Raw genomic sequence first — 9,276 nt, 5'->3', positions numbered from 1 at the left:
CCGCTATTAGTGGTTTTGCTCAGATTAGAAGCTGTCTTTAGCCTCCTCTGTGACACCACGTAGGGCTTTCCTTTCATGGCTGGGGGTAGGGGGCTCATCTTTGTGTTCACCTTGAGCCCAGCATAGCACCTGGTACACAGAGGGTTTCAATAATGAGGTTTTCTGGAGCCCTATGTACTTGGCACTGTGCTTTGCAGGTGAGCATCTTACGCATAGTCTGCCCTTAAGAATCTCACGGGCAAAAAAAAAAAAAAAAAAGAATCTCACTGGCCATTTGGTCCACAGAGAACAGGGTCTCCAGGGGAAACAGGCTGGGCCACCTCATCAAAAACGGAAGCCCACAGGTAATTTGCAGAGGTTAGCATGGCTCCCTACGGCTAGAAAACCACAAAAGATGAATATAGCACAGAGAAAGAAATAGATGTGTGTCCTGGAGAGCATCTGGTCCCCTCAAGCCCCAGTAGAAGGCTTGGAGACCTTGGAGAAGAGGGGTCTTGTCCCTGCCTTGCAGAGCCACCTGCTCAGTTCCAGCAGAGACCTTAGGCAAAAAGCCTGCAGGAAAGTAAGGGGCCCCAGCAACTCAGTGTGCTTTGTGTCTACTACATTTTTCATGGGTAAATATGCTTTTCTTTATGCAAAGCCCTGAGGAAATTTATTACTAAAAAAAAAAAAAACAGATATTTTAGCCAGACTTTTTACTGCTCTCACAAAATGAACGTATCTATTAAGGCTTCAGATGAGAAGACCTGCTTCTTTCTCTTCAGGGAGCTGAGTGAATATGAGCATGCTGGGCGTGGACAGGGGCCGTAGCTGAACAGAGCCGTCAGCTTTCCCATCACAGGTACTGCTCAGGGCCTTTAGCATCTGTTTTTCAAATAGAAAAATAGCATCTGGCTTCTATTAGATCAGAGAAAGGGAGAGTCAGGTCCTAGTTGGGGGCAGAATGTGGTGGGGAGGGAGTCACATCTCTTCCTTATCTAATAGAAAAAGAACCTCCTCCTCCCCCAGACTGGGGACCTCAGAACCACCATCGCTGTCATGATGTTTTTTTAAATTTTTAATTTTGTATTTGGGTATAGCCAAATAACAGTGTTGTTTTCAGGTAAAGAATGAAGAGACTCAGCCATACATGTCCATGTATCCATTCTCTCCTCAGTCCCCCTCCCATCCAGGCTGCCACATAACATTGAGCAGAGTTCCCTGTGCTAGACCGTATGTCTTTGTTGGTTATCCATTTTAAATTTAGCAGTGTGCATATGTCCATCCCAAACTCCCTTATTATCCCCTTCCCCTTGGCAGCTGTAAGTTACCCAAGTCTGTTCATTTGTATCATTTCTTTTTAGATCTCACATATAAGGGATGTCATCCGATATTTCTCCTTCTCTGACTTACTGACCTCAGTATGATCATCTCTAGGTCCATCCATGCTGCTGCAAATGGCATTATTTCGTTTTTTCAAGGACACAAAAATAGAAATATAGACTGATGGAACAGGATAAAAAACTCAGAAATAAACCCATGCACCTGTGGTCCATTAATCTGTGATGAAGGAGGCAAGACTATACAACATTGGAAAGACAGTCTCTTCAACAAATGGTGTCGGGAAAACTGGACAGGTACATGTAAAAAAAAAAAAGAAATTAGACCATTCTTTAACAACATACACAGAAATAAACTTGAAATGGATTAAAAGACCTAAATGTGAGACTGGACACTATAAAACTCCTAGAGGAAACACAGGCAAAGAACACTCTGACATAAATCATAGCGATATCTTTTTCAAGACATTTCCCAGAATAATGGACATAAATCCAAAAATTAACAAATGGGACCTATTTAAACACAAAAGTTTTTGCACAACAAAGAAAACAATAAGCAATGCAAAAAAAAAGACAATCCACAGATTGGGAGAAAATATTTGCAAACTGCTGTTGTTGCTGTTTCGTCCCTGATTTGTGACTGATTCTTCTCAACCCCATGGACTGCAGCATGTCAGACTTCCTTGTCCTTCACTATCTCCCAAAGTTTGCTTAAACTCATGTCCATTGAATCAGTGATGCCATCCAACCATCTCATCCTCTGTCGCCCCCTTCTTCTCCTGCCTTCAATCTTTCCCAGCATCAGGGTCTTTTCTAATAAATCGCTCTTCCCATCAGGTGGCCAATGTATTGGAGCTTCAGCTTCAGCATCAGCCCTTCCGATGAACATTGACGACTGATTTCCTTTACAGTTGACTGGTTTGATCTCTTTGCTATCCAAGGGACTCTCACGAGTCTTCTCCAGCATCACAGTTCAAAAGCGTCAGTTCTTCAGTGCTCAGTCTTCTTTATGGCTCAGCTCTCACACCTGTGCATGACTACTGGAGAAACCGTAGCTTTGACTGTATGGAACTGATGGACTTTTGTAGGCAAAGTGATGTCTCTGCTGTTTCATATGCTAAGTTTGTCTTAGCTTTTCTTCCAAAGAGCAAGTGCATTTTAATTTCATGGCAGCAGTCACCATCCACAGGGATTTTGGAGCCCAAGAAAGTAAAACATGCCACTATTTTCACTTTCTCCCCATCTAAGGGGACCTGTGCTGTGCTGTGCTGTGCTTGGTCACTCAGTCCTATCTGACTCTTTGCGACCCCGTGGACTGTAGCCCCCCAGGCTCCTCTGTCCATGGGGATTCTCCAGGCAAGAATACTGGAGTGGGTTGCCATTTCCTTCTCCGGGGCACCTTCCTGACCCAGGGTTTAAACCCCGGTCTCTCTGTCTCTTGCGTCTCCTGCATTGGCAGGTGGGTTGTTTGCTAGCTGAGCCACTGGGGTGCTGTGCTGTGGTGAGTCGTGTCCGACTCTTTGGGACCCCATGTACTGTAGCCCGCCAGGCTCCTCTGTCCATGGGGATTCTCCAGGCAAGAATACTGGAGTGGGTTGCCATGCCCTCCTCCAGGGGATCTTCCCAACCCAGGGATGGAACCCAGGTCTCCCGCATTGCAGGAGGATTCTTTACCAGCTGAGCCACCAGGGAAGCCCCTATTGGGTCCTGCTTAAACTCAAAAGTTTTTGCATGGCAAAGGCAACAATAAACAAAGTGAAAAGACAGCCCACAGGTTGGGAGAAAATATTTGCAAACGATGTGACCTAAAAGGGATTAGTCTCCAAAATTTACAAACAGCTCATGATACTTAACAGCATTGAAACAAACAGTATTCTAGCCTGGAAAATTCCATGGACAGAGGAGCCTAACAGGCTACAGTCCATGGGGTTGCAAAGAGTCAGCTGAGTGAATGAGCATACACACACACACATCGTTGTTTTAGGCCGTTTGAGAGAAAATAAAATTTGATCAATATTTATTTCAAGTTATCTTCTGAGCTTTAGGTCTTCAATCAAGCTCTCAGAGCAAGCTCTGTGTTTCCTGTTCTGCTTTTCTCAACATTATTTCATACATGTATTTCCATATATTAATGCAGTTCACGTCATTCTTAGTAGTTATGGAACATACTGTGTCCAAATAGTTGATAGCTCACTCTCATTATTCATTTGTATCATTTTCTCCTATATGATCTTGTAGCAAAGATTTACAAGGAGACATGAATATGATTCTAAGATGCATCAGTATAATATGAATAATAACAGAGCTTTTTGCAAAGATTGACTCCCTGGACATAAACTTTAATTCACACCTCCAGCCAGGGCCATGTCCAGCAGCCTCTGAAACAGTGTTCCATCTCTCTATAAATGTCTGTGAGGGGAGAGGATCCCATAATGTCCTGAGGGGATCTTAGCCAGCTTTCAACTAGAAACTTCTTTCGAATGTATAACACAAATCTCCTTGACTTGAATTTAAGCGTTCTACCTTTTCCTCAGTGTGGACAACTTCTCTGACCTGCGTATAGCACCCCTGTGCAAATCAGGAGAGTTTGACCAGTAATAGGAATCATTGATACATGATTCATGCTAATATTCTGCTGGAGAATGTCAAAGACTTTTCATGAATTTTCATCAAATCCTGAACAACCCTTTGAGGTAAGTACTATTATGATTTCCATTTTACAGATGAGAAAAGGAGATGATTTAATCATCTCCTAGCTTTTACAAATTATTTCTCATTTTAAATGCCTCCTCTTTGGAATGTCAAATTACTTCCCCCAAATACCGCACTTATTGAAAAATGAAGTGAAAAGTCCTGTGACTATCCATGGAGTGCTTACTGTGAGCCTGGGAACTTTGGGTTCATTTTCTTACTTAATTCTTAGGGTATTTCTGGGAGGCAGGTATTATTACTAATTTAATAGGTGAGGAAATGGATGCTCAGAGAAGTCAAAGTACTTGCCCAAGGTCACACCAGAAAGGAGTGGGGCTCCACATGGAAGCCAAGTCCAGCTCTAAGGCCTTGGGCTTCAAGCTCTACCTAAATGCCCCAGCGTCTGTCTCATCTACACAGGGACTAGCTCTCCATTTTGTTTGTAACTTTTTGCTTCCTCCTGGAAATCAGGGATCTGAAAGTCCGGACCCCCCCCCCCCCGCCGCCCCCCCCCCCCCCCAGTGTGTGTGTGTGGTTGCCCTGATGCCCTTGAACAAATCAGACCAAGCTAGCTTTCAAATGCTAGACCTTGCCTCGGTGGGGGTGGGGGGACCTAGTCAGGGCCCTCAGGGTGAAGGCAGAGGGAAAGGCATCTGATTCTCACCGTTCACTTGGAACCTCCCTCTCATTCCCTGCAAATAACAGAAGGGAAGCTGAGAAAGGGCTGTCGGTGGTGCCTGAGGAGGACAGAGCAAAAACTGTCCCTAGAGTTTGCAGTTTGAACCCGTCTCAGTCTCATAGTTTAGGGAGGATCCCGGTTTTGAAATCTTGGCTCTGCCTTTTACTGGCTGTGAGAAGCTGAGTGGGTGACACCCCTCCCCCGCCCAGTGAGGCTCTGTGCCCTGTGTGAAAAGCGGATGTGAATTCCTGCAGGCAAGTTATACGGAGGACTACATGTGATGAGATGCACGGTCAGCCTGGTGCCTGCGGCAAACGGAGTTTAGGAAAGCTTCCTGGGACTTCCCAGGCTCCAATGCAGGGGGCACAGGTTCAATCCCTGGCTGAGGAAAGAGGATCCTGCATGCCTTGTAGTATGGCCAAAAAAAGAAAATGGTATAGTGAGTGTATACACAGACTCATCGCATCAGCTCCAAACGCATGGTGGTGACAGAAAAGAGAAAAGAAAAAATAGGGAAGGGGAAAAGGTTTAAAAAGAAAGAAAGAAAGAAAAACTTCTTTTCTTCTCCTTCCCTCACTGCCTTCCCGGTGGTACTCCCGGGTCACGTCAGTGCTTCCTGCCTCATGTCTGTCAGACCCCCAGCCCTTCCCCCTGTTCCCCTCAGCTCTCCTAGAGAGACGGAGAAGGGAGCTAAGAAATCCAGGCCGAACCTTGGCTTCCAGGCCCCTCTTCTCCCAGGTTGGGGGGGTGCCTGTGGAGCCCTGGCGGCCTCTCCCTCTGCCCAGACACTCCTCTGGGTCCTCCCCTCACCTTTGCCCAGCTTCCCGCAGTTAAGATGACTCACAGATCAAAGGACACCTCATCAGGGATCCTTAATCACGGATAGCTTCAGGGCCCGGAACTCTGGAAACAAGAAAGGCAAACCTTTGTGTATACTTGCAGTTTTTCTGGAAATAGAAACCTCAGGGATCCCTGACCTCTCTGGTTAGATATGAAGTAGGGAAAGGGACTCTGTGGGGTTTCTTCTGCATGGCCTAGAACTTTCCTTAGCATTTATACAGCCACTTGCAATTTCAGCAGAAGAAATCTGGTCCCAGCCACAAAAGAGAGTGAGCCAGGGAGGAAGGGCTTAAGGTTCCCCAAGGAAGGGAATTCTAGAGGAAGGCGGATCTTTGATTTAGACCCTACAGATATTCAGTCTCTATTCTGCCCACTCGCTCACTCATTCATTCTTTTCATCAATCAGCATTTATTATTGTTGGGTACTGTGCGTCTGACTTTGCACTAAGTAATACTGGACACACGAACATCAGACCAGTCTTTTCTAAAATGAGGTCCTGCAGACCAGCCTTATTAGAATCCCCTGGATGCTTGTTGAAAATATAGGTCCCCGGGACTTCCCTGGTGGTCCAGGGTTAAAACTCTGTGCTCCCACAGCAAGGGACACAGGTTCCATCCCTGGTCTGGGAAGTTCTGGCTTCAAGGTGCGGCCAATAAAAAAAGAAAGAAAATTAGAAATACAGGTGCTGGGACCTCAACCATAGAGGGCATTACCTGGGACTCTGGATTTCAAACAAGCTCCCTGGGTTCATTAAGTTAGCTGGGAGCCATTGGCAGAGGCTGGCAATCTCTCAGTGCCCATGTCATGGCTGCACTCGGAGTGTTGGCTGGTCTGAGACCATGGTCCCCACCCTTTCATAGGAGACGGTATGGCAGACGGTAGTTCTATCCCTGCCTCACCCCTGCCCTTTCCACATGCTGGGCCCTGTGAAGGGGAGAGAGGGGAGGAGCTGCCTCCCCAGCCACCCACCACAGCCACTGGGGGCGGTGCAGCCTTGGACAGATTGTGAACCCCAAGGGCAGAGACACTATCACAGCCTGCACTGCTCCATCCTGACTGGGCAAAGATCTGATCGTACCAATTCACGCCAATAAGGCTCCCTCACCGCCTGGGCCTGTCCTGAGACTTTGCTAATTAGTACCTTGATAGTCCCTTGGGTCCCTGGGATGAGAGGTTTGGGGATACTGGGGAAACTAAATGGTTTCATCCAAAAGGATCGCCCTACCTATAATAAGCATAAGGAGACTGAGATGGGAGTCAGCAGTGGTATGAGAAATGGAATCTAGAAATGTACCAGCAAACATTTCAGGAGCACTCACTGTACATGCTAGAAATACCCAGGGAGCTCCCTGACGGCCTCCTGCTTAGGATTCCGGGCTTTCACTGTCGTGGTCTGGGTTCAATCCCTGGGGATAGGCTACTCACTCCAGTATTCTTGGGCTTCCCTTGTGACTCAGCTGGTGAAGAAACAGCCTGCAATGCGGGAGACTTGGGTTCGATCCCTGGGTTGGGAAGATCCCCTGGAGAAGGGAAAGGCTACCTACCCACTCCAGCATTCTGGCCTGGAGAATTCCATGGACTGTATAGTCCATGGAGTCACAAAGAGTTGGACACGACTGAGTGACTTTCACTTTACTCACTTCTCACTTAATACCCACTTGCACCCTAGGAGACAGGAGCTATGATGCCCCCCACTTTACAGGAGGGCACAATGAGACACAGTGTTCTGTCCAAGGTCACGCAGCCAGTGTAGCAGAACCAGGGCCACACCCAGGCCACCTGACTCCAAAGTCTGGGCTCCCATGCCTGTTCTCCAGGGCCTTCTGTGCCTCACAGTCCTGGGTCCCATCCAAGCCACGGCCTCTCACTCAGGGGTCAGATGTTGCCTCTGTGCTTGGTCCCACATGGGGCGGGCTGGGGTGATGTCCTCACTGATGCTGCTCTTGGCTCCCACTCCCAGCTGAGCCTTTGGACCTGATCACGGATTTCCTGTTCCTGGGGAGGATGAGGCCACCAGGAGGTGTGGTGGGGGGTGGAGACAGGCCCTTCCTCTCTCCAGGGTCAGTGGCCTCTAGGGGACTCTGCACCCTGGGCCTTCTCAGGCACCGCAGCCTCCCTCTCTAAGGCTGCTGGAGAGCAGACTCAGGAGGGCACGGAGGTGGGCGTAGCTGGCTGCAGTATTATAAACGCATGGCCAAGGTCTTGCCCCCAGGAGCCTGTCTGCAGCATGGCTTTAGGACAATTTTGAGCCAACTTCAGATTTCTAGAAACAGGTGGGTCTTGGACAAATGCAGTGGCTCCAACATGGGTGGTAGAGCGTGAGCAGTGCAATCAGACAGCCCCAAGCCTGAGCTGCCGTCTAAGCACTCTAGCAGCAACTAGAGAGCAGCACCTGCTTACCTCAACTAGAGAAGGCCTGTGCACAGCAACGAAAGACCCAGCGCAGCCAAAAATAAGGTAATAATAAAAAAGGCAGTGATAACTCCCATCTCATCAGTTGTTGTGATAATTAAATGAAGAACTGTGTTCAATGTCCAGGCATTCACCCCCACCTGTGGGCTCGTAGCAGAGAGACGCTGGGTGGAGGGCAAGTCCACGTGTTCTCCATAAACATGGCAGTGCGTGTTCAGCAGGTGCTCGAGCCCACTGGCAATGTCGCCTCTCATCCGTTACCTGGAGACAATGGAGACCGATTTGGGGCAACACTCTTAGACCCTCGTCAGAGGACACTGAGATCCGGAAATGATCCCAGGATATCTCTGGCACTCCTGCCAGGCGGTCTGCTTTCCCAGTTCCCCTTCTCCCCTCCCCTCCTCCCTCCAGGGTTGCTCTAGGGCCGCTCCCTCTCTCCCCCTCCCTCCATCCACATCTGGATTCAACTAGAGAACCACAGGCTTTCTGTGAATGCCTCTACCTTCCTCTGCCCTGGGTCCTCCAGTTCAGAGCTGTGCTTCTCACAGGCATGGCAGGGCCAGAAAAGCTGAGGGATCTTGTTTCCCTACAGTGCACATGACTCCTCTCCCTTCGCCCCCCATTCTTAGTGTTCCCTGCTGCCCCAGTTCGAGCCTGGGGCCCTAGTTCAGAGCTGGGCTGGCTGTCCCCAGGCACAAGCAGGAGACTGCAGTCCTCCACTCTCCACCCCCAGTCCAGGCCACGCCCCTCCCTGCCAGGGAGAAGTCCTGCTGGGCTCCCAGAGGCCTGGCCATAAATTGGAATGCAGCAGTCACAGTTGAAGGCAGCTGTAACTCTCATTAAAGTGACATCAACCTCACCGCAGGAGGATGCTGTAAATTCAGGGAAAGGGGGGCATTCATCCAGGGAGAACCGCAGGAGCAAAGGACAAAAAAAAAAAGAAAATAGAGGAGACTTCATGTCTGGAACTAATGGTGGGGCCCTCCCTGCCCAAGGCCGTGCAGAACTGGGGATGGGGAGAGACTTTGGGACCCAAGGAAGGGGTGGGGGTCACGAGGTGGGTGCTCAGCCTTGCGAAGGGTGATATGTGTGTGCTTAGTCGCTCAGTCGTGTCTGACTCTTCGTGACCCCGTGGACTGTAGCCCGCCAGGCTCCCCTGTCCATGGGATTCTCCAGGCAAGAATACTGAAATACGCAACCATTCCCTTCTCCAGGGGATCTTCCCGACAGAGGGATTGAACCCAAGTCTCTGGTGTTGCAGGCGGATTCTCTACCTTTGGAGACAGCAGGCTGGTGCTGGGAGCAGAGTTGGCATGTGTCCCTGGCAGACCTGC

General features: G+C 48.9%; 1 long non-coding RNA gene across 1 annotated transcript; it reads right to left on the bottom strand.

The window, feature by feature from the left end:
- Positions 1–1,042: 1,042 nt before the first annotated feature.
- On the bottom strand, positions 1,043–8,683 carry LOC138420919 (uncharacterized). The gene is made up of 4 exons (XR_011249361.1): positions 8,445–8,683; positions 7,931–8,203; positions 5,500–5,592; positions 1,043–1,608 (listed from the first exon to the last, which is right to left on the bottom strand). It is a non-coding gene; the product is annotated as an uncharacterized lncRNA (long non-coding RNA).
- Between the last annotated feature and the right edge of the window lie 593 nt (positions 8,684–9,276).

The sequence above is a fragment of the Ovis canadensis genome, chromosome 15 (assembly GCF_042477335.2).
Source record: "Ovis canadensis isolate MfBH-ARS-UI-01 breed Bighorn chromosome 15, ARS-UI_OviCan_v2, whole genome shotgun sequence".
Classification (NCBI taxonomy): Eukaryota; Metazoa; Chordata; class Mammalia; order Artiodactyla; family Bovidae; genus Ovis; species Ovis canadensis.
This window is presented reverse-complemented; position numbering and strand designations above follow the sequence as displayed.